The 26,290-nt window shown below is 40.0% G+C and overlaps 1 protein-coding gene and 1 pseudogene across 8 annotated transcripts in view; one reads left to right on the forward strand and one right to left on the reverse strand.

The window, feature by feature from the left end:
- LMO7 (LIM domain 7) overlaps nucleotides 1–26,290 on the forward strand; it is a 191,946-nt gene that overhangs the window by 38,017 nt on the left and 127,639 nt on the right. The gene's annotated exons all lie outside the window — the stretch shown is intronic.
- Nucleotides 9,358–9,912, reverse strand: LOC122240402 (annotated as a pseudogene).

Raw genomic sequence — 26,290 nt, forward strand, 5'->3', positions numbered from 1 at the left:
AAGGAAAATGTAAGGAACAGTTTATTGATATGACTGGATTAAATCTGCTAGCAACAATAAATTGTAGTGAGTAGATGGTATCTGAGTTAATATCAACCCCTCTCCCTGTTATTTATAATTTTATGTATACTTTATAACAGAAGTATGTTCAAACATATTTGTATCCTATATTTCCTTTCAGTTATAAAATATTTTGTAAGCCAAAATAAGCGAGGTCCATGACTGTAAAATAAGTACTTTCGTGAAATAATATTTAAATAAACTTATTTAGGAAATTGGGCTTTATTTTTGCAGATCTACACACTTTCCCTCCCCCATCCTACTGTTAGCATTTTCTTGTTGTTCCCCAAAATAACTAAACACTCTCTTTTGGAAGATATTCTCTCTTCTGTGGTCTTGGAAGCCTGAACCAGCAAGACAAATCCGAAGACATCTTTGTTGTTAGGGGCAAACTCTGAAGTGGTGGGTGAGCTTTCTGAGAAAGAGCTCTGTATCTAAATGTTACCCCGCCAGTCATTGCTGGAATGCTATTCTTTAAACAGACAAAGAATGAGTTATTAACTTGGTTGAAGAAGGTGGTCAATGAGAAGTGATACTTGTAACATAAAAAATTGAAGAACATTTTATAAATTGGCTTCCCTGTTCCTAAATGTCTCCTCTTGTACAACACACACAGACACAAATGGGTGTCATTTACATAGTGCTTCCTAGAAGAAGCAAAGTAATAATTAAAATATTATTGAGCCACCCAGGCACAAGGGAGTGGTGCCTGGGTGGCTCAGTCAGTTAAGTATCTGACTCTTGATTTTAGCTCGGGTCATGATCTCGTGGTTTGGTAGTTCGAACCCCTCGTTGGGCTCTGTGCTGACAGTGCAGAGCCTGCTTGAAATTCTCTCTCTCCCTTTTTCTCTGCCCCTCCCCTGGTTAGTGGCACATGTGCTCTCTTTCTCTCTCTCTCAAAATATACAAATAAACTTGAAAAAATGCATGGGAAAATTTACAGCATTTCCCTAAAACTGCACACATTTGGGAAAGACTGCATATACAAAATCAGGTTACTAATATATATGCACTGTTAGATGTAGTCACATTCCTGTTGAAAGTATCTTTAGCGTCCCACTGGAGCATAGTAAATGATCAGTAAGTGGTGGAATGGATGAATAAAATTATGTTGTCAAGTACAGCATATTAATTTTTAAGTATGTGCCTTTCTCCAGACTGAATATTTGACTGACTTGATGAAATGCTGGCTGTTGCTACTCATTAATTTTTATGATTGTTAATGTAATTACAGTTGTCAAAAAAAAAAAAAAAGATTTTTCAGATCTTCCCTTTTTCTATCTGAATTACACACAAAGAAACCAAGCCTTCCAAGCTGGCTTCTTTGCATTCGGATGAATGCCTTCTAAGTGTTTTTGACTGGAGGGGGAAATGAGCCTGGAAGAAATGTAGCAGGTAATGTAACACCCAGGTGGGGGAGTAAGAATTTGTTAGGTGTTGATTCTCTTTTCAGTTCTGTGAATGTTCTTCTCTTTGTATCAATCCACACCTGAAGATTAGCTTTGTTCTGCTCTGGATAAAACATTCCTTATTTAATGCATTCCACAGCAGCTACCAATTGAATGTGAAACTCAAACCTTGTGTCACTAGCTAACAAAGATGAGAAGGCATTGCATTATTAAAGCTTTTAGCCACTTAGAGGGGTGCTGGGTAAAGAAGCTGAGGACAACCCCCTGCCATTGTTTTTCAAAGAAAAACTACTCTCCAAGGGTAGTGCTTTTCTGTAGTAAGGTGGTAGTTCTTTGAAGGCTGCATGCAAGTTTTTCTTAAAAAGCTTTTCACCTATTAGTGTTTAAAATTGTAGTGTGGACTTCTACTTTAGGTCTGTAATTGAAGCTTTTAATATAAAAGTGGTGAAGTTTTGCTTTTGGATCAAATTCTGGTAGTACAACTTTTATTTTTAGGTCAGAGAGAAGAACAACTTATCTTTCTTTTTTAGAAAAAACTGTAAGACCAGGGCGCCTGGATGGCTCAGTTGGTTAAGCAGCCAACTTTGGCTGAGGTCATGATCTCATGGTCCATGGGTTCAAGCCCCCTGTCAATCTCTGTGCTAACAGCACAGAGCCTGGAGCCCCCTTTGGACTGTCTCCCTCTCTCTCTGCTCCTCCCCTGCTCATGCTCTCTCTCTCAAAAATAAATAAACATTTAAAAAAATTGAAAAAAAGCTTTTAAGACCTAATTTATGGTATAGAATGAGCCCAAGTATTTTTTTTTTCCTGGATTTGTTTTTCAAGATTTTGCTGAATTCAGAAGAGACATAGCTAAGAATATATACACCACACAACAAGAAAGATGCACAATTAGAGTGACAGCATGGCCACTGGTGGGAGATAGAGACCATGGAAGGTCCTCTCTACAAAAATCTACTCTAATACCTTTGACTAATTAGAGATGCATTTGCTTAAAGATTTTTTTAAAATTGGAATTATCCTCTGGGAAATTTAACCATTGTCATTTAATTCTTACCAGTATGTATAATCGTATTTTCAATATACTAGGGGTTATGTTTTATATTGATGTTTATAAGCCACTTTATGTTTTGATATTCATTCAAAAATATTTGAGTACCTACTATGAGTCATAGAACTTTCTATGTGTTTGGGATGTAATAGTGAATAAACCAGACAAACATACAGAGTAATAAGTGTTAAGTTTAATAAGTGTTAAGTCAGCCAGGCTTATTGAATTTGCTGAAAAATTTTTGGTAGAAATTAGCCAAATTTCTTTTATGTCCTAATAAAAGGCTATGCATTTATTCTTGGAACCTTATTTTTTGAGGATGTTGTCTAATGTTGTTCCACAGAGCAGAGCTCTCAATGATGACTTTTTGGGAGATGGGGTGGGGATGGGATTTAGAGAGTATATAGCTTTTCAGTGATGCTCAGAATCTTCTCCCACTTTATTAGACCAGCTGTACTCCTGTGAGTTTACACAGGGGAATTTAGCATGGTATTACTCTAAAAAAAAATATTCTACTTTAGGTTATAAATGGAGTAGATGAGTGTTAGAAAATGGAGATATTTTCTCCATTAAATTTTTTTTAATGTTTATTTATTTTTGAGAGAGAGAGAGAGAGAGACAGTGTGAGCAGGGGAGGGGCAGAGAGAGAGGGTGACACAGAACCCCAAAACAGGCTCCAGGCTCCAAGCAGTCAGCACAGAGCCTGACGTGGGGCTGGAACTCACAAACCCTAAGATCATGACCTGAGCTGAAGTCAGACGCTTAACCGACTGAGCCACCCGGGTGACCCTTATCTTTTCCATTTGAAGCTTGCCTTAAACACAGAGAAATTGTTGGTTTGGATGTTCTTTGGTCATGTGGTCCATGTTTGGACCAAAGGTCCAACCTTTGTGGTCATGTTCCATGTTCACCTGTCACTTTCATTTCCTTATTGTCTTTCCAGCTTGGTAAGACCGTTCAGGAACACTAAGCAGGTGATTATCTGAAATCCATAACTCTCTTAGAACTTAAAGTTTGGGAAAGACTCTATACAGCATTTTGTATTTGATTATGTTTATTATGCCCACACCCTCCAGTGAGAAAGCCCTGTTCCCTCTATTTACAGTTGTTTCTGCCTTTGTAACATCCTGGGTCACATGCAGAACAGCTGGAGTTGCTGAACTTTGGAAACTAACAAGGCTTATTCAGAGGAAGAAATGATGGAAGGGTATTTGTATCAGCTTTTGCCATGATACTGCTGTGGAACAAGCTCAAAGTGTAGTCTTTGGATCACCTGCATCAAAGTAATCTAGGATGTTTGTTAATGCTGCAGATTCCCAGCTCCCACCCCCCAACTCAGGCATGGAGGCAGAGGTGGAAATCTGTAATATTAGTAAACAGTCCTGTGATCTCTAATTCTCAGTACAAGAATCATTGTATTTTAGCTTGGATAATGGCAACATTTCTGACAACTGATTTTGCATTGTTGTCTTTTTTTAAATTGAGGTATGATTGACAATGAAATCCTTTTTTTAATTTATTTTTTAAATGTTTTTTATTAAAAAAATTTTTTATGTTTATTTTTGAGAGAGACAGAGACAGTGTGTGAGCAAGGGAGGGGCAGAGAGAGAGGGAGACACAGAATCCGAAGCAGACTCCAGGCTCTGAGCTGTCAGCACAGAGCCTGATGCGGGGCTGGAATGCATGGTCCGTGAGATCATGTCCTGAGCCGAAGTCAGACGCTTAACCGACTGAGTCACCCAGGACCCCGAAATTCATCCTTTCTAATATACTGATTTCTGAGAAATGCACACAGTGGCATGAGTGCCACCTCAGTCACGATTTAGCATTTCATCCCCCACCCCCCACCAAATTTTGTTGTGTACCATTTGTAGTCCCTTTGCTCCTCATCCCCTGTCCCTGGCAACTGCTGATGGGTTTTCTGTCCTTGCTGGTTATTATGGTTTTGTCATTTCAGTAATGTCCTATAAGTGGAATTATCCTATTTGTAACCTTTTGAGTCCAGCTGTTCTCTACTTAGCATAATGCATTCAAGACTTATCAGCATTGTTGGCTGTATCAGTACTTAAGTCCTTTTTATAGTTGAGTAGCATCCCTGGAATGTGGATATACCATGGTTTATTGATTTCCATTTGAAGGACATTTGGGTTCTTTCTAGTTTGGGGCAGTTATCAAGTCACTGTGAATATTCATGACAGGCTTTTTATTTCACTTGAGTAAGTGCTGAGGATGGGATTGACGGGTCTTACCATAAGTGTGTTTAACTTTATCAAAAATTAACACTGTTTTCCACCTTGGCTGTACCATTTTGCACTTCCACCAGCAGTGTGAGAGAGTTCCAGTTCTTTGACACACTTGTCAATGCTTGTTAATGGGAGTTCTTAAAATTTTAGCCATTTTACAATATAGTAGTAGTATGTTTGTAGGCATACATCATATACTGGTTTTAATCTGCATTTTCCTAATGCCTGATTGTTTTATTTGAGCACCCAGCATCTTCTGCTGGACACTAGGCAGTAGCTCCCCTCTCCCCCAGGAATTTGTGGATGTCGGGACCAATGACACACAGCCATCAGTGGATGTGAAATCAAATTTGTCACTCATATAGTGAATAGCAAGAGGACTTACTAAGGAGAAGAGCTTAAGTTTTGTCAGGAGCGAAACATGGTAAAGAAGAGTTTGGTAGATTGGGACTTTTACTGTAGTTGAGGGATGGAGCCTTGGATGAACCCCCCTTTTTTTTCAGCCAGGCTTGTATTTTCTCAGCAGGTTTGAAAATTCCATTGGTCCCAGTGGACAGATAGTGCATATGGGTTTTCTTATCAGGTTTTCCAGATGTGGGGTGAAGGGAAAGAGGAGGGCTGAGGGCTTGAAAGCTGTAGAAACCAAACATCAAAACTTTAGTTTTTCTCTTTACTATCTACTGATATTGAGCTCGTCTTTGCTTGTTATCCATACATCTTCTCTGATGAAGTGTTGAGATTATTTGCCCATCTGTTAAATTGGATTGTTTTCTAGAGTTTGTATATTCTAGAAAGAAGTCCTTTATCAGTTATGTTTTGCAAAAAATTTCTCTCAGTGGCATGAGTTGTTTTTTTTTTTTTAACTCTCTTAACAGTGTCTTTCAAAGGGTAGAAGTTGTGTCCCAGCACTAATTGTCATTTAATGCAGTCATATGAGTCTGTTTTTCTTAACAGATTCCTGTTCAGCTATTCTTCTCCAGTACTTTTTTTTGTCTGTTTTGTTTTTAATGTTTATTTATTTTTGAGAGAGACAGAGACAGAATGCGAGTGGGGTGGGGCAGAGAGAGGGGGAGGCACAGAATCTGAAGCAGGCTCCAGGCTCTGAGCTGTCAGCACAGAGCCTGACGCGGGGCTCAAACTCACAAGCTGTGAGATCGTGACCTGAGCCGAAGTCCGACGCTCAACCGATGGAGCCACCCAGGCGCCCCTCTTCTCCAGTACTTTTAAACCCATGAGCAAGACCTTAAATTTATCCAGTGGCAGCATGCAGTAGTGGAAAAGAGTATTTTTCATGTATCCAAACTTTTGAAATTCTTGGCCATTTTTTTTTCCTTTAAAAAAATTTTACCATGGAAGGCAGAAAGTCTTGTGGGTAGGGCATGAGATTAGCTAATCTTCTTACGAAAATGTGGTTCAATATGAGAGGAAAAGAGAGGATTAGACACTCTCACATAGCCATGGGTGGCAGAGCCTGAAGGGGACAACAGATGTGTCTAAGCCAAAGCTTGAGCTCGTTGCCACATACTGTCCGTTTTCCAGTAACCATTTTACTTCATCTCTTTCAGTGAAGAGACTTAGTTTTCTCATCTTGCATATAGTGATTTACAGTTTACAGAGAGCTTTGGATGTCAGCTATTAGGAAATCTTAGAGGCCTCTTCAAGGCTTCATCTTCAAGGACATTGGGCTTTATTGGATTAGCTCTGGTAAATTCCACTTCAGCTATTTTTAAATTATTGTGTAATAGCAATAGTGGAAATTGTAAGCATGTTTTCCATAACTTTGCAGTCCTTTATCCTACAGGTAATTTCCCCAGAATTTGTTAGATAACGGGAAAAGGTTTTGCCTCTGAGTATCATTTGATTTCGATTTTCCATGGAATTTGCCTTTATTTCATTTTGCATAGACTTGGTAAACATCCTGTAAAAGGCAGATGTGAACTTGATGCAACCTGGGTTTGCAGTTTCTGTGAACTCTGCTGGCCACTGGGAACGAGGCCACCACACCACATATTTGAGCGTCTTTCCACTGTATAGCTAGAGTTGACTCCTGTTTGTACAAAGTGGAAGGAAACTAAAGCCTCATCCCACACTATTGTCTTCCAAAAGAATGCCAAAGAAAGAGACCAATTAAAAGATGAAAGCCAGGCAATGTATTTTAATCTTCTCATCTGCCTGTCCTGGGTGGCCTCCAGGCCCTGTCAAGGAGAGGAAGCAGAAGAGCCTGTGGAATATTTACTTTGATTTATCTTATGGAAACTAACTCAGTACTCAGCTGTTCATGGTTTGTGCCAAATGGCTCATGAAGAACACGTTGAAATGAAAGCCATGCTTTCAGGCTTCCTTTGACTCTCCACAGAAGGGGATCCCTCCCCTCCGTGCCCACTCTGTTTTATGTCCCTCAGTTCGCATACATGCACCTCTGTCCCACCAAGCTGTCTCCCTCCACGTGTGGAGATTTTTCTGTCACTCCCCAGAAGGAATTCCTGGGTGTTCCAAGTGTTCTGTCCTCAATACAGCTGTGTTTGAGGGACAAGAGAAATCCTGGTTCCCCTATGTCTCCGCCATCTTAACCCCTACCCCCTCTCAGGCTTACCTTTGAATGTATAGCTCTGTGGAGGTCTGTGGTGGTGGCTGACTGATGCAAACATTGAAGAATGAGAGAAGATAGAGGATGTTTTTTACAGCTTAGATGTAGAGGAAGTATATGTGAGCCATGTCAAATGACAAAAAATAATACAATTTAGTAATGAGTTTATCATTTTTTCAAGGGAAAACAATCCATGGGTTGGGGGAATACAGTGCCTAACAAGAAGGGGAGCACTGTTCCTGAGGGATTTGGACTAAGAATGAGTTTTATAGAGAATTAGAAGCAACAACATGGAAACAGGGCATGATTGGCTTGGAGGTCAAGGATTTCCTGGTAAGGCTAGCAGGTCTTATTTTCTAGGGTAAAGTGAGGTAACTAAAGCTGAGTCGGAGGGTTGTGAGTAGTGTATGTTAGGTTTCCTCGATCAGTGTTTCCTGAAAGTGCAGGTTTTCTTAGGCTTACATTTGTGACATGGGCAGAACACTGGGGTGGCTTCCATTTTGTGGGTCATGATATGGCCGTTAACTTTATCAGCCATAATTATGTGTATGAAATAATGGGTGAAAAATAACAAGAAATTGGGGACTCAGTTCTGTCAATGAGGAAATGAGGAAGGGAAAATGAGGCTTCATCAAACCCTCCCCTCACCCCCCAGGGATAAAATACATTGAAGTTGGCTTTGTGTGAGGGGGTTTTAGATATGACAGACTAATAGAATGTGTACAGAAGGATCTAGGCAAAATTTGTGCAAACAATATCAAAAACAAATCCTTACTGAGAAAGAACTGGAAGAACATTTAGGAGAAGGCAGTACATGTGCAATTAGTTATCCTGTGGGGGGAATGAGGGACATACTACAGGTTCTGCCAGCATGAAGGGTATTGTTCCCATTCTGGATTAATATTAGTGACTCTTTATAGGATATGTTTGTATAAAGTGACCGTTGGTTTTATGGGAGGGCTAATACTTGGCTGTGTCAGAAATATTAGGTCACATTGTTATTATCAGTCTTAAGTGACTGGAATAAAGCATGCATAAGTTTTGAAGGAAAAGGACTTGGGAAAGTTCTAGAACAGTTTCAGTAATTTGGGTGAAAGCCCTTATGAGGGATAGTGCTTCTGAGCCACCAGAGGGCAGTATTCATTCAACAAATACTTGTTGAACTCCATGTTTCAGAGTACCACTGAGAATTGTGGGAAAGGAGCATGGCCTCTGGAGTGAACACAGCTTTGTTCTGATTTTATGTGCTTTCCCCCTTTTCTCTCCCTAACTCCAACAAAATGGCTTTTTTTCCCCCTGGAACTTTTTCTTTCTCCCCAAGCAGAGTTATTCTACATCTTTTAGTGCGTAGGTCTATGTGGCACTTACATTTTATTTTATTTTTCTTTAATTGAAATATATGTGAAGGAATGTAAAATGTAATTGCTATTCCTATTTATTTTACCATAAGACTGAAATATTAACCCCACTGCCTCCCAGTTAAAGATTTAATGGTTACTTTTATAACCTTAAAATAATTATGTCATCTGCAAAGACATTATCAATTGAGACCCTCTTGGCACTTACGACTGATTCATCAAAACAAACACTAATCTTAAAATTCCAGGATAGCATTGTTAAGCTGAATTAAAGTATAGGAGGCTCATGGGCTATGCTCTGCCAAATGGATGAAAACTGAAATGGATTTTATACTGTAGGTCTATATAAGTGTTAAAAATCCTAGTGTATGCTTATATTTCTTGACAAATAACAGCACCATTTCATTCATTTCACTAGGATAAACTCCTTAGAAAAAGACTGAAAAGTTTCCATAGTTAGCTCCCAGTTTTTATGCTTGCTTTTTGCTACTTCTGTCAATTTCATGACACACTAAATATAAGCAAGAAGATCTTTTCACTAAATTGAGCACTTGGAGCTCCCAGCTAGATTGAAAAGTCCCAAATCCCATTTTGCTTTGGTTTCCTATCTATTCTTTGCTTCAAATCTCCATACGCATTTATTCTTTTCTTAAACAACCTGTGAATTCTCAGCCTCCTTTTTGGCTCTTACACAGTTGCGGCTAGCAACTGCTCTGACAGTTTTTACACCAAGCTCTCTGGTAACTAGCTGGTTGCTGAGTTCTTCGGTCTTCTCCTTGTTCTACTTGTCCACAGCCTGGTCTATGCTCTTGAAGTCCTGACTTACCAATTCTTTTTTTTTCTTCAAACCTATCACTGACTCCAAAAATTTGAATACACTTCTTCCCCTGGCTTAAAGATTGCCCTTCATTCTTCAACTTGTATTTTCTCCCCTCCCCTGAGTCTTGAGGTTGGGGTTTTATGCTTGGAATGTTTTTTTGCAATTCTTGAAATTGATTCCACATATTTAAGGAAATTCCAGAAGGGCATGCTTCATATGCATTTGCATTTTCCTCTGTTTTGGTTTTTGCTCCGTCTATAAAGAAATCTGAGATTTGGTTTTCTAATTACCCAACCTTTCTCTTCCTGTGAGTTCAGGCTTCATCTTTAGAGTTCAAGGCAACATCATTTCACTTAGGCCAAGAGGAAGCAGTCCACGCCACATCTTCTCTTAAAGTTCAAATCTTGAAGACAGCTCTAGAAAGGTATACTTTCTCTGCCTGGTGGCTTTACTACACCTAGAAGTCTATAACGCCGGGGGCAGATTTTCACTTCGGTCCCAGGCACAGGACAAAATGCTCAGGTCCCAGATGTGATTTCTAGCCTGTTGACACTTCCTTAAACTGTAGGTGTTTTCCAGAATAGAATGATTGTAAACATGGTCCATTTTCACAGTGGGGAGCATCCTTACTCTTCTCACTTTGGTTGGGTTGGGATCGAGCAACCCTTTCCCACCAAAGTCCTGGGAAGGTGCTGAGTTACCCTTTCTGTGGAAAGTGTGGGCCTGGCTGAGGTCTTCCATGGCCCATTCTGCCTATGCTGGGCCTCTTGGCAGGCCCTCTGGAACTGTCACCAGGAGCCAAAGCCTGTATTTTATTGTTTATTTTGTCCTGTATTTGAAATATACTCAGCGCATGCTGTCTTTCCTGTACATTTGCATCTGTCCCAGCATTTTGGCACTAATGTATTTGAATGAATAAATGAAATCCTTGGTCATTTGTCAATAACAAAAGTTGGCAAACTTTTTCTGTAATGAGCCGAATAGTAAATATTTTAGGCTTTATGGACCATACATTTCTGTTAGGACTACTCAGTTTTCTCTGCCCATTTAGTGAGAAATCTCATTGCTACTGATTGGAATCTGTGTTCCAGTAAAACTTTATAAATACAGATGGTGGGTCTCAGTTTGGCCACGAGGCTCTAGTTTGCCTATCCCCGGTTTAAGATGTATTTTTCCAAAAAATTTGGTTTGCAAATTATTTTATCTCCTATATTGCTTTAACATAGGACTAAGAAAATGCACAGAGTGATTTGGTGAATGGATGGCTAAACAATTATTTTCTAATGACTGAATAATAATTAAAATATTTTATTTCTTTTAAAAATTGTTTTTAATGTTTATTTATTTTAGAGAGAGCGAGTGAGAGTGGGGGTGGGGCAGAGAGAGAGGGAGACACAGAATCTGAAGCAGACTCCAGACTCTGAGCTGTCAGAACAGAGCATGACACAGGGCTTAAACTCACGAACCGTGAGATCATGACCTGAGCCGAAGTCCGACACTTAACTGACTGAGCCACCTAGGTGCCCCTATGATGACTTTTTCTGATAATACTTCATATGTAAGGGATTGTCTATATGTTGCATTTGTAAGTATTTACTTTAAAATTACACTTAAAACTGGATGTTTAATTTTAGTAAATGAAAAGTTTTGATAAGTCTGTTTGACATGTGCTCTTTAAGCAAAACTAGGAGGTTTTTCTAAGCCAAACTGTGACTGAGAAGAATGTTTTTAAGAAGCTTTAAAAAATTAGTTTTGCTTCAGGTAATGTGAAAATAGCCAAAATATCTCACTGTTTATGACCTAATGACCCAATGTTTGAAGCATTATTCATCCCATCAGTCTCCAGGGTGTGTGTTGGGTAGAGGATGTTTGTTCAGTTTAGTTTCAAAATGTGGAATGGTTTATCACAAGAAAAAATGCATGATTTGTTCGGTCTTGGCCTGACTCACTGTTAAATGTAATAGGAAATGTTTAATATCATGTAGAGGTCATCTTTGTAGCCAGCTGACCTCCATGTCCTTCCTGTTAGCTTTTGTTAGGGCCCAAGATGGAGGAATTTTGGTCATGGTGCTCAGTACTTGGTCTCCTGGACTGGTGCCCATACTTCCTCCCAGACCTTTCCACTCTGCCCTCTGGAACAATTCTGTGGTATCAACTTCTGTCCCTTCCTGAGCCTTCTCTTTGCTTCCTTTTCATGTGAGACCTAGTCCTCTTTTTCTCCTGTAGCCTTCCCCAGTATACTTTGCTCTTTCCCACACCCTGCATACTCCCCGGGCTGGAAGCAGTGGCCCCTTCCAGGCGAACTGAAAAGTGTACATAGAAATATCTATGCCTTATACCACGGGCTTACCTATCCAGTACCCTCCTCCTCATTACTATGCTGACTTATTTTTGTTCCTCTTTATTCAGTGAGCCCTTGAGCTGCTGCCTCACTATTTTTATTCCACCCTAACCCTGCCATATAGATACACTGTGGACCAGGAGGGAGGGTTGATCAAGTCCTCTCACCTCCAAAACCATGTCTTTTCACTTCTACTCCAGCCTCTTTTTTTGATGTCCTAATCCTGGATGTTGTTATTTCGTGAGAGGCCTTCACTTTTGCATTGCTACATCCCAGCGTCTCACTCTGCAGCCTGCTTGGTGTCTTACCTTGCAGCTTCAGCTAAACCTGCTTAGTCAACACCTCTTTACTTTCTTCCTTCTTACCAGCCTCCTGTCTTCCCCTCCCTTGTTTGCTTAGCATAGTCTGCACAGTCTAAAGTAAGCCCCTTTCTTGACCGTGCCTTCAAACTTGCTGTGTTGTCCTTTCACACCTACCTGGGAAAACCCAGCTGTTGACAGTCTGCTCAGGTCTGCTTGGTCTGCACTAGCTGTGGACCGCCTGGACCCTTGTTCTTTGGAGTGGCTCATAAGCCAACAGACACCAGCAAATTTCAGGGCTGTTAGCCCACTCAGTGTCTCTTATTTAAAAGGTTACTTACCTATGGCCTGCAGGAGTTCTACAATCACCTAATTCTTCTCTAGTTACTTTAGGGTCCTGCATGCTTGCATATAGCTGTTCGTGTTCCCTCTGGTTAGCCAGGCAATTTTAGCTCTTTTGACCTGGAGTTTCACTTCATCCCAGATATCAAATGGCTGTGCCTTTCCAAATAATGTCTTCCTGGGGAATAACCTCTCTCCAGGCGATTGAATGCATTTTGTCAAGGCTTATAGAAGGCAGGTAACACTGGTAACCTTCAGTCTTATTTTGACTTCAGACTTTGATTAGATCATTAAAGAGGGCCTTTTAGGTAAATGTGAAGTAGATCAGAGCATTTCTCCCAGACAAGCTAGAGTTAATAAGGCACTGTGGGCACTCTTGTGTAATCTGGTCTGCTCATTCTGAGGGTTAAGCATACATTTTTATAGTAGCTGTAACTTTGCTTAATTTCTCATATAGAGATGCTAGGAACTGGCATGTGCAAGTCTTCCTCATTCATAGCCAGAGTTATCATTTTGGGTCAAGTGCATGGGTAGCTGAATTACCTGGTCTTTTGTGGTTATTAATACAGTCATCTGGAGAATCAGCTTAGGGTTCAAAAAAGTAACATTCATTTTCATGCCATAGACAGTGGTCATTCTCATCAGCAAAAGCACTTATTAAACAACCACATTTTGAAAAATGTACAAATACAGCTGGGTAAATAATGAAGGCAATTTTAAGTCTTTTTTTGTGTAGTACTGACATTTGTTCTATTATTAGCTTGTTTGTGGAAAAGAGGCTTTCATTGTGTGGCCATTAAGGAATTCATCAAAATTTCATATCGCCTATGTGTGTCCCCATTGTCTGTGGCTGCCATCTGGCTCTGCTTTTGATGGGGGATGATAATTATTTCATACAGCACTGCCAGTCCTCCTGACTACCTTCACTGAATCTGTTTGCCTTCTCCTCCAGCTTTTCCATCTTCTGACTCCATTCCCTGTTCCAGGTTGTAGACTAGCTATCATCCTCTGTTAGGGGAGGAAAATGGTAGTTGATGCTGGCTCTTGGCTTTTCCCTTTTCCCTCAAGATATTGGGTAGGTCTCTCAGCCACTCTGAGTGTTTTCCACATCATAGGTACCACCTGTCTGATCTGGGACTCTTCTTTCTGAGTTGTGGCCTGAGAGGCAGTGAGGCTGGCTGGCTTGCCCAGCTTCTCCTTTTCCTGGCTGCCTTCTGTGGATGTCAGGCAGTAGCCTGGTCTTGCCCCATCTCATCATACCTAACTTTTTTTTTTTTTCAGAAAGTCAAAGTCTTTTTCCTGAGCTGTGCTCTTAAAAAATTTTTTTTTAATTTAATGTTTATTTATTTTGAGAGAGAGAGAGAGAGAGAGAGAGAGAGCATGAGCAGGGGAGAGGCAGAGAGAGAGGAAGACACAGAATATGAAGCAGGCTCCAGTCTCTGAGCTGTCAGCACAGAGCCTGATGTGGGACTTGAACTCAAGAGCTGCGAGATCATGACCTGAGCCGAAGTCGGACACTTAACCGACTAAGCCACCCAGGCGCCCCTGAGGTGTGCTTTTTTAGTCTCTGAATCTGAATTAAACGTTCTCTATAATACCTCAAGCAACAGTTTCTCTTTTCTCTTAACCTTTGGCTTTAGAGGAAGTTAATTATTTCTTACTACTTACAAGTACTGGTGTTCAGTGGGAAGGGAGAGAGAAGATGTGTAGAACCTGGATGTCGGTTGCTCACTTCAGTAAAGTTTCTGTGTAGCACAGAAGAAAAGTAACTACATAATGACAGAATGGCTCAACTCTGAGTTAGTGGATCAGAAAATCAGTGTCACAAAGATGTAGAGGTAGAAGGAATCTTTGTGGAGCAGTAGTGTTTGGGGAAGACATTTGACTTTAATGGAGGGATGAACATATTGGAGGACATGGAAATTTTTGTGTTCAGGCAGAATCAAGGATTTCTGTGTGAGAATCCAGGGGAGAAAGGCTGAAGGCAGACAGGAAGGCCTTATTCTATAGACCAAATGGACCTTTGGAAGATTTTGAGCAGTGTTTTTTTGTGACAAAAAGCTTATTTTGATTTTTAAGGAGCAATAGGCAGGCATTGAAGGAGAGTAGATGCAAAGGAGGTTAATTTAGGCAGTGCAGTCAGTATGAGATAGTGAAATGTTACATCTTCCAGACAAGAAGGCTAGACCTTGGTGGAGAGAAGTACGCAGACCTGGATGGACAGGGAAGGTACATTCTGATGCTTTGAGTCTGGGTATCTGGGAGAATGTTGGTATCATGATTTCAATAGTGAATTGAGGTGTGGCAGTTGAGTGTTGGGTGAGAGGGTGAGGTCTATTTTACATGCTGGCTCTGTGGTGATATAAGCGTGCTCAAGAGGAAATGCTCAACTGGGAGCCATGAATGTGGGGCCGGAGGGACGTCCCAGGTAGAACCTGAGTTGTACACGTAGGACGACCTGCTTGGAGTTTATATTGGAATGAACAAAGTTTAGAAGGTGGAGGAAGAGCTCTGAGTAGGTGAGCTGAAGAAGAATTTGAAGGAGGGAGTGGTTGGCAGGTTAAGCTTCACAGTTTCGAGGAGGGTGAAGTAATCATGAGAAAGCTTCCAGATTAACCATGCTTGCCTGCCTCCCACACATCCTGTCACACCCAACTGCTCTCTGCTATGGATCCTCCTGAGTTTTGCCTGAACACCCAGGCAGAGATCTTCAGTTTGTTATGATTGGCTGTCAGCCTGTATTATCTCCCTTCTGGAGTGTAGTTCTAGGCTTGGAGAGCAGAATCCATCTGTAAACTAAACCCAGAAGTCTCATAGGACCCAGATTCTTGTGCTCCCTGGTACGATGTGCTCCCTGGTACGATATCAGATGAGAGAGTAGACATCCTGACCATTGAGAGGAGGAATCATGGAAATCTCACCCAATCAAGGTGAATTATATGTTTGGCCTAGAACATTTTCTGTATCTGGGGTTTGCTTTCTCTAGAAGTGCAGATAAGTCCATTCTGGAGCATTTTATTGTGGTAGAAATTTGTTCCATGAGTAGGCCCCAAATCTACAGTTATACAGACTGCATACTTTAATGTGCAAATATTTCCACTAAAAGTCTCAGCATATATTTGTGTGTTTCAAAGTCAGTTTTATAGAAACACATCCAGAAGCTCTTATAGAATTAACAAAGGAGACAAACTTGTGATATTAACATTTAAAAAACAATCAGCTTTATTGAGGTATAATTGATAAATAATATTATAAGGTATTTATTTTTCCTTTTCACCAAATGTATCTTGGTTTTGTGTTAAAGTATTTTGTTGTATTTTTTATGTACTTGGATCTAGCCATTAAAAATAGAGGACACTGGGGGCGCCTGGGTGGCCCAGTCGGTTAAGTGGCTGACTTTGGTTCAGGTCATGAACTTGCAGTTTGTGGGTTTGAACCCAGTGTCGGGCTCTGTGCTGACAGCTCAAAGCCTGGAGACTGCTTCGGATTCTGTGTATCCCTCACTCTCTGCCCCTACCCCACTCGCACTCCGTCTCTGTCTCTCAAAAAAAAAAACAAAACAAAAAAACCCCATTAAAACAATGAAAAAAAGAGGACAGTATTTCCTGGGCTGGTTTATACCTTTACCCTACCAAGAACATGCCAGCAGGGGGTAGCAGAGAACAGGAACTAATTTCCCACTTGTTTTCCTTAGACTTCCAATAAAGAGCCAAAGCATTTGGAGCTGGGAGAAGCTGTGGTGATTTATTACAAATGCTTTTTCTTCTCTTATCTATTCTTTTCTTTTTTAAGTTTATTTATTTATTTATTTTGAGAGAGAGAAAGAACACAAGTGGGGAGTGGCAGAGGGAGAGAGGGAGAGAAAGGATCCCAAGCTGACTCTGTGCTATCAGCATAGAGCCTGACGTGGGGCTGGAACTCATGAACCATGAGATCATGACCTGAGCTGAAATCAAGAATGGGATGCTTAACCCACTGAGCCACCCAGTGCACCCTCATTCTTTTTCTTATAAGGAAATCAAGACTCATAAGAACCCCATGGTTTCATAGTAAAACCATGTTTATCTGAGACCATTCTTGGCAAGACTCAGTAAAGGTGCTTCTAAAAATGGTGAACTTCTGGGTGTCGACGCTGGCAGTTTGAATCAGGACTTCTTAGGGAAAGGCCTGGGTTGTTCTACAAGCACCATAGGTGATTCTTCTACAGGCTAAATTCTGAGTCCACAAGCAAGAGTCCTTCCTACAGGGCAGGAGTTGTCCTAGGCCTTGAGGATAAAATGAAAAACCTCACGTAGTTTCAAAGGGACATGCCTGCAGGGGCCAGCCAGGTTGTGTATATGAACGAGAAAGGGCAAGGGTCAGCTGATATGGCAGCATAGGGTTGTCACTGTCTGGAGAGAGTGTACTCCCCCCGGCCTGTCATGGACTCAGGGGCAGCCTGTTGGGGCTGGGAGGTAATGCATGCCCAGTGTGGTCAGGTGGTTTCTTTTTTAAAGAGAAGTTAGCAATCCAGAACTTTGTTTTCTGTTTCCCAACTTCAACATGTTGTGTGGGCCAAACAAAACATGTCTACAGGTTGGAGTCAGCTTATGGGCTGTGATAATCTCCTTTAGGAACTTAGGCTGGTAGGTGAGTCATAAACGCGAATACACATTTGCCATTAGGTGCTGTGAATGTCAGGAGGTAAACGGGGCAGTGGGGCAGAAGGAGCCATCAATACTGCTTGAGGGAAGTCATGCTGACTTCCTGAGGTCCAGTTCTTAAGATCACCGATAATTTTTTTGAGTAAAACAATCTCATTCATTCTTTGGGGCAGAGTCTTCCCTCTGTTTCCCTAAAAGGGAACACACATACCACTCTTTTTATGTCTCAATATATCAGAATAGCATTAAAAAATTATTCTCAGTGCTTCAACCTTTGTAGCCTTGAAACACAGGATTCCAATAAAGAGAAATGAAATTATTAGTCAAGGACTTTCTTTTTTTTTTAAGGTTTATTTATTTTTGAGAGAGAGAGAGAAAGAGAGAGTGCACAAGCAGGGGAGGGGCAGAGAGAGGGGGAGAAACAGAATCCGAAGCAAGCTCCAGGCTCCCAGCTGTGAGCTCAGAGCCTGATGTGGGGCTCAAACTCATGAGCAGTGAGATCATGACAACCAAAGTTGGACGCTTAACTGACTACACCACCCAGGCGCTCCAGTCAAGGACTTTTTAAACTAATAAGTAGGTACGTTATGGAGCCATCAGAATATCTACTTTTTAAAAATTTACTTTGGGGGCAGGGATGGGCAGAGAGAGAGGGAGAGAGAGAATCCCAAGCAGGCTCCGAGCTGTCAGCACCGAGCCCGATGCAGGGCCTGATCTCGGAGCTGTGAGATCAGAACCTGAGCAGAAACCAAGAGTTGGGCACTTAATCAACTGAGGCGCCCAAGCATATTTACTTTTGACATGAATAAACTGGAAGCTTTGTTAAGATCTGTTAAGGCCATGGAGAGAATCTAGGGGAAACTTTGTTCCTGCAGGTTGTTTGAGGAAAACTGATTTCCTAACCATTCTGTTGTTGGGACTGTAATTACTTTACAGCAGGAGTTAATGTGGAAGTGTATAAGCTCATTTGCTGTGGCCCTCTTTGTTGCACTCTAAGTGTGTGTTCTGCTTTGAAACCATATAAGTAAAGCAAATTATCTAAAAAGGGCATAGATGCACATAAGAAAACTTAGGGTTGTGGCATTATTTAGATACAATGCAAAGATGACATATTTAAAAACCAAAAGATAGATACTATTATGTAAAAGGAAAAATCATAATTTAATACTCAAACATTTCTGTGTCAGGTAGAGGAAACTCCACTTTGGAAGCTTAGACCTATTTCTGTGAAATTACATGTAACTTTTTAAGGGAGGTGGGCATTTAGAGTACAGAAATTACTTTATTGGCTTAACTCATATTGATTGTCTTTTGTTTATAGGGTATGGATAGTGTCTAAGGCCTTTTAGAACCATCTTTTTAAGAGTCATCTGTATTAACTTTCAGTAAAATGCACAAATTTCTAGGTGTACAATTTTTTTTTAAAGAGCGTATTTATTGAGCTATAATTCATATACAATTCACTTTTTAAAGTATAAAATTCATTGTTGTTGTTTGGTGTATTCACAGAGTTGTGCAACCATCACCACTGTTTAATTTCAGAATATTGTCATCCTTCAAAAGAAACCTTATACACATTAACGGTCACTCCCCATTCTTCTCTTCCCCTAACCTTCTGGCAACCGCTAATCTACTTTCTGTCTCTCTGGATTTGCCTATTCTGGACATTTCACATAAAATGGAATCACACAATATGTAATTTTTTTGTGTCTGGCTCTTTTCCTTTAGCTCTGTGTTTTTCAGGGTTTCTCCATGTTGTATCATGTGTTAGTACTTTGTTCCATTTTATGGCTGAATGGTTATGCTGTATTCTATTTATTCATTCATCCATTGGTGAACATTTGGATTTTTTTTATTCTTTGGCTAATATAAGTAATGCTGCTGTGAACATTCATATATAAGATTTTGTGTGGGCATGTTTTTATTTCTCTTGGGTATATGCTTAGGAATATATTATAACTGTCTCTTGTTTCTAGAAATTCATTGCTGAGTGGAAGGAAGATTGACAAGTGGGTCAGAAGGACTGAAGTGTTAGCTTGCAATAGGAATCCATCAAGAATCATTTAGGGAACTCCTGTGTTAGTGCTCACCTCAGCTCCATTCCTTAATACCAAACTTACACAGGCGACTAAAGCATGTCATTGGTGCCAGGGGATGTAACTATCAATTTGAAGTTCATATAAAATAAGTAGTGACTCCTACCTGTAATATAGACACACTATTTCCCCAAATGAATGTTTCCCACAGTGATGACTCTCAGAGTAATTCTCTGGGAGATAAGCAGATAATTGTTGAGACTTGCTAATGTGTATGTGAGACACTTCTGGAAAAAAGAACATCTCTTGACTCTTGACAACCCATGATTATATTAAGCATTTGAACTATACTTAAAATATCCTGATAATGGATGTTCACATCTATGTGTGCCTTGTGTGCTAGTTATTTGAAAACTCCTTGATCTGGAAAAAACTAATAATTTATATACTAGGCTAGGCTTTTTGTAGACTTTTTTTTCCCTTGGAATATTTTCCTTATTGTCTGCAACAGCATAAATTGGAGTATGAACCTGTATCTATAGACAAAATGTACTTTATACTTTACCCTTTGGAAGTAGTTTTTGTGATTGGTAACTGAACAAAGTATAGCTGTAAAACCTGAGCACATGTGTGTGTGATGTTTTCAGTGAACTTAACTAGCTGCTGACAGGTTCTCTTGGATTTGGTATCTAGATGAAACCTGGCACATAAATGGTCAGCCCTGAAGCAAATCTTCCTCTTCCCTTGGTTTTATTTAGTTCTTTCCAGTTGCTTTTCATTTTTGGCTTATTAATAATTGGTTAAGCCAAGATTATTTGAGACTGTATCCTAAGAGTTAGTAATCGTATAGGGAAGTGGCCTCTTCTGGAGCAGAAATTATGTTTAAACTCATTTTTTTTGCACTTCTAAATCTGAGTATAGTTGACATTTGGCCTGATGATGATTGAGTGAGAATTTTGAGTGTTTATAATGATAGTTGGCTCTTAATTATATGGGAATGCAACTGGGAGCTTTGCATTTTGCTCTTTTTCCTTCCTGGCTTTATGAGGACCCGTGGGTCCTTCCCAAGAGAAGGCGAAATGGGAGGTGTACCTTATGTGAACCACTGAGACTCAGGGCTTAAGGGAACCATGGGGGCAGGAAAAAGGTTTCGATTTTTGACCATTCGGAGACTTTTGGATTCCATTTAGAATTCGGTGATCTGTGCAATTCTGATTACCACTATTTTGGAAGACTGAGAGTTAGCTTTGGATTGGCTATCAAGTGATATTAGTATTGGCAAAAACAGTCCTAGTATACTCCAGGATATTATGTAGTATGATGCCAAATCTTAAGAGAGGCCAGTGACTTGAGAATTATGTTGCTTAAAGCAACATTATTTGCTGAATATACCATATAAGTTAACCAAGAACATGCTGTAATTCAGAGGGTTAATCACATTTTAGAGAGATGCCCGGCTTAAAATAGCATTTTGGGTATGCATTTCAAAACAGGGTTAGATTTTTAAAGAGGGATTTCCGAGAATTGCTTCATCTCAACTTTTTATATTCCTAGTGCCAAGCGCCGTGCCAGGTATGTGCACAGCAACTGTCATTACGTGATTTTTGAGTGAATAACTGGGTACTTTCTTAGTATCTCTGTTAAAATTAAGAAATAGTTTAAATGGAAAGTTAAATTAAAACATATTGTTTAGTCTGGATAAAATTTCAGGTAGCAAATCCATAGTGGTGACAAGTTCTCAATTTTTAACATTTCGTCCAGGAATATTCCCTTTAAATTGTTTTTTTTTTTTTTTTTTTTTAAATTCTCAGGTTAGTTAACATACAGTGTAATCTTGGCTTCAGGAGTAGAATCCAATGATTCAGTACTTACATATAACACCTAATGCTTATCCCAACAAGCGCCCTCCTTACTGCCTATCGCCCACTTTCCCCACCCAACCTACTCTGCCACCCCCATCAAAGCTTCTAGTTTGTTCCCTGGACTTAAGAATCTCTAATGGTTTGCCTCCCTCTCTGCTTTTATCTTGTTTTTTTCTTTCCCTTCCCCTATGATCATCTGATAAGTTTCTCAAATTCCACATATGAGTGAAATCATGTGATATCTGTCTTTCTCTGATTGACTTATTTCGCTTAGCGTAACATCCTCCAGTTCCATTTATGTTATGGCAAATGGCAAGATCTCATTCTTTTTCATCGCCGAGTAGTATTCCATTATATACGTACACCACATGTTCTTAATCCATTCATCAGTTGGTGGACATTTAGGCTCTTCCCATAATTTGGCTATTGTTGATAGCGCTGCTATAAGCATTGGGGTGCATGTGCCCCTTCAAGTCAGCACTCCTGTGCAGGAATATTCCCTTTTGAAAAGGTGTATCACTAGAGTGATATGTTTTCATAGATCCTTGTGTTTATCCTTAAACTATTGACAAAACTAGAATGGGTTAGCTCTTGTGCAGTAGAAGGCTACTTTAATAAAGTGATATCAGGAATTGAGGCAGGTTCTTCCTCCAAAACACTCCCCACCCCCCCTCCCATCATCCCCTACCCCACACACTTGAAATGTAACCATCTGTTTGTTTTTGTTTTGTTTTGGTCTTGTTCTATTTTGCTTAAAATGTTCGTAGTGTAAATACTCAAAGGAAGAGTAATAAGTAAATTTCACATAAGTGACTAGTATGTGTACACTGTATTTCAACCAATGGGAAGTTGGGTAAGACAGTTCTGCCCTGGAGACTGTGCGGTGTAGACTGGCATGGCCAGGGCATAGGTTCCTGATTACATTGTAGAGTTCACTCCATGCTGTGATAAATGATAGACATTGGGACTTGATTCTCAACTCCTGTTAGGTAGGGAGCTACTTACTGACCTGGATCTCAACCCAAGCAACCATATTGTAACTTAGTTTCCTCACGTAAAAATGGGCTAAGAGCTCCTATCACATAGGGTTACTGCGCCAATGAAGGGAGATTGTGCACAAAGTAAGCAGAGTAAGTGTTGGCTGTCATAATCCGGGTACCTGATTCACAGCAGAGAAGACTGAGGCCTGGGGACAATCAGAGACTCACTCTTGATTATACAAAGGAGCCTAAGGTTCCAGTCTCATCTTCTTTGTCTCCAAGTTCCTTTCTATTTGGGACACAGTATTAGGGTAGTTTCAAAAGAACAGGGCCCATCCTTTTAGGAAGAACTGGCTTCTCTAACAATGTGAATAACCTTTTCAATAATTTTACTCCAGGAAAGGAGCTAGGAGGTAGACATTTGTTTTATTTAAATTATGTTTAGTTTCTACCTAATGCTTTTGATTGTGCACCTCAGTCCTTGTGTTTGTAAGTTTTTGGCATGTGTGACCAGTAAGATCTGTCAAAGTTATTGTATCATTAACCATGATAGAGACAACTAATGGGATATTAAAATTGGACCTGTATTGTGGAGTTGTCGGGATCATGTAGCAGTTGCTTCAAAAATGAGTTAAAAAATTTTTTTTATGTTTATTTATTTTTGAGACAGAGAGAGACACAGCACGGGCAGGGGAAGGGAAGAGAGAGAGGGAGACACAGAATTGGAAGCAGGCTCCAGGCTCTGAGCTGTCAGCACAGAGCTCGACACGGGGCTCCAACTCATGAACCATAAGTTCATGACCTGAGCTGAAGTCAGACGCTCAACCGACTAAGCCACCCAGGTGCCCCCCTTCAAAAATGAATTTTAATGGGGGTGCCTGGGTGGCTCAATCGGTTGAGCGTCCGACTTCTGCTCAGGTCATGATCTTGTGGTTCGTGGGTTCGAGTCTCATGTCAGGCTCTGTGCTGACAGCTCAGAGCCTGGAGCCTGCTTCGGATTCTGTGTGTGACTCTCTCTCTCTCTGCCCCTCTCCTGCTCACGCTGTCTCTGTCTCTCTCTCTCTCAAAAATAAACATTAAAAAAAATTAAAAAACCCGATTTTTAATGGAAGAAAGGAGAGAGAGGTGTTTTTAATTCTTTGACAGCTTTAGAAATTGACCGAAAAGCAGGACAGGTCCTTGATGTGCGCTGGCCTGGGGCTTCTGGCTGTGGAAACAATGCCTGATATGGGCTCTCTCATTTGAAGGCGAGCACTCAGTCATTCCCTTGAATGGAAAAATTAGGGCAGACCCATCTTTTGTGAATTGTTTCATGATGTGTGTCCTGTGTTCCACAGTGACTTCTGGTGGTAAATGTTCCTTGGGTTTTGTTTTTGTTCTGTTTTGTTTTGTTTTTTGCGTTACTTAGGTTGAAATGATTGGCATGATGATGATCATATGTGTATCTTAAATATGATCTAGTAGTTGACCAACCAGTTAATATGTAACTCCATTTGGAACCAGTTATGAGACCATCAGAAGCTCATGGCCTAGTTTTTGTTGCAAACATCACTTTCCCTCTTTTAAAACAACTTAAATGGGCACTATGTTTTTATACTGGGATTCACACAAAAATATGATTTGAGAGCCATTTTTGGATTCTAAACATCTTTTACATGGCTGCTTGAAAGGAATTGAAAAATTTAAACGAGATGAGTGTCTGCTGACTTGCATTAGTGGGTGTTTTGCTGATAACCAGTCTGGTATGAAGTGGTCTTTGAGAAGTTCCCAGAATGTTTGGGATTTAAGTCATGTGGATTATGTGGTCAGGATTGGAATGGAGAGATGATGGAGCGTTAGAGAAGCGTGTTGCTCACATTTTGTGGCAAATCTCATCCAGCCGTAGGATTAAAATAAAACCATAAAGGAGACAATAGAGGGTGTGAAGGTAGCTCCCATTTGTTTATTAAATTAATACATTTCATAGCAAAAGAAATGGCTTTTTTTGAAACTTGTGAACTTGTACTTATTGCCTGTATACTTAGCTGATATTTTCTTTCACAAAATATGCCCTTTGAAAAGTTCCTATCGTGGGCTTCTCTGGAGGCTATGGGTGGTAAGACAGGTTTGGCAGTGGTGTTTATGTGGAGTCTGCTTTTGGCCTGTCGCTCCACCCTTAATATGCTCTGGAGAGTAATTAACTTTCATAGGAAGCTTCTCACCCAAGAGCTTCCTGCTTGGTCCTGTTTCTTCTTAGCTACTTTCCAATAGGATGGCCAGTCAGCACACGGGACGCACGCTGGAAGAGGCACTAGCCTGGACTCTAGTGTGTAGTCTTTTTGTTTGTTTGGGTTTTTTTTGTTGTTGTTGTTTGTTTTTTAGAGGGCTCATGTATTTCTACATATCATTTGTGTGCTGTGAAGTAGATAGGGCAAGTATCAGTGTTTTTTGTTTTTGTTTCAATCAGGGGACTGAGCAGTGGCTTGTCAAAAGTGTGTCCGTTGAGATGGGTCCAGGGTTAAACCCCAGGCCTTTTTGTCTGATGTACCTCTCAGGTTAGTTCAGGTAATGGTTTTATTTAGCTGCATTAGGGAAATATGGAAAGGGGCACAAAAAAGTAGAAAAAACCCAAGTTTTTATAGAAGGCAAGGTGTGACTATAACTACGCAGTGATTATTACTCGTTTGTGTTGACTTCTGTTAGCTTATGAGGGAAACACGTAGTCTTTATTTATTTAGCTCCTATGAATCACAACCTCATTACATAAAATGTATCACACCTCAAATAATTTACTAATGAGTAAGGTTCAAAATTATTGAACACAATAGTAATTGTTAGATTAGAACTTCTAGTTTGTTCTTTCAAAATTCTGGAATTTCTGCACACTGAATCTTTCTTAAAATAAGGATGGGTTTATATTTTAAAGTATGATTTAATTGTTTTAACAAGCTGCCTTCACTGTAATTTGAGTTCCTTTACAAGTTTCTACAATATTTACGCTTTCCAGTATACAGAAGGTAGTCTAGTGGATTTTTATAATGTAGTAAATCAGTCTCTTCCTTTAATTAAAGGATGTCATGTCTGGCAAAACAGACTTTTGTTTGTTGGATAAGATGAAACTTCTTGTCTTCATTCTACAGATGGATGGTAATGGCTAATTACACTAGCTAACGTTTGTCAGTGCTCCTCCTGAGGCAAGGGTTGAGTGTTTCATACATGTTATCTCATTTAATTCTCAGTCACCCTATGAGGGAGGGTACTTTGTGTCTCCATGGCACAGATGAGAACATTAAGAAAGTTAATCTGGCTTGTCCAGAGTTACAGGTAGAAAATGGCAGGTCAGGGATTCCTGAGCTGGCCTCACTGGGAACGGTAGATACCATATTGTATGTTTCTTAAAGAATGTGGCCCAGGTAGTCCTGTAGACCAAACATCTCTGCTATAAATTTACGCTTTTTGTGGTTTAAAACACTAGGAAAAACTTTTTTGTTTTAGTCCCCTAGGATGGGTCTTAGATGACTTTATATTTACATGGATATATAATTTGCTAATTAAAAATTTGTACTTTACAATAAACAGATGTTTTGAATTACTGAGGTTGGGGTAGCTAGCATATACAGTATGAATAATTTGTAATGTTCATGAAAATATCCAGGGAATCTCTTAAACCACTTAAAGATAATTTTTCATTTTTCATTTCAAGTACCATATTTGCTTTCTTTGTCTCTCTCGCACACATAATCATTGTATATTAAGACTCAGTTTTCTTTTATCCAGGAACATAATAAAAAAATTAATGGAACATGTTTAACTTACAGAGTTACCTATTACACCCACAAGAGTGGAGGATTATCTTAAAGGGCATATTACATGGTGAAATACACTAATTTAGATTTAAAAAAATCTAAATATAGATTGGAAGACAAGTTAATTTTTTTAGTTTTGAACATTTAGTGTATGATGCAGTTGGAATACTTTCTTGCTGAGTACTTACAAAATGCTGTAGGTTTTTGGTTGCATGTGGATGGTTCTGTAATTTTCTAGGAAGTTGTAATTAATACATTAAGTATTCTTTTTTAAATTAAATTAAATTTTTTTTAATTTTAGAGACAACGCATGTGAGTGGGGCAGGGGTTGGAGGGAGGGAAGGAAGGAGAGACACAGAGAGAGAGAATGAATCTTAAGAAGGCTCCATGCTCAGTGCAGAGCCTGATGTGGGGCTTGATCCCACGACCCTGGGATCATGACCTGAGCTGAAATCAAGAGTTGGAAGCTTAACC

Source organism: Panthera tigris, chromosome A1 (assembly GCF_018350195.1).
Source record: "Panthera tigris isolate Pti1 chromosome A1, P.tigris_Pti1_mat1.1, whole genome shotgun sequence".
NCBI lineage: Eukaryota > Metazoa > Chordata > Mammalia > Carnivora > Felidae > Panthera > Panthera tigris.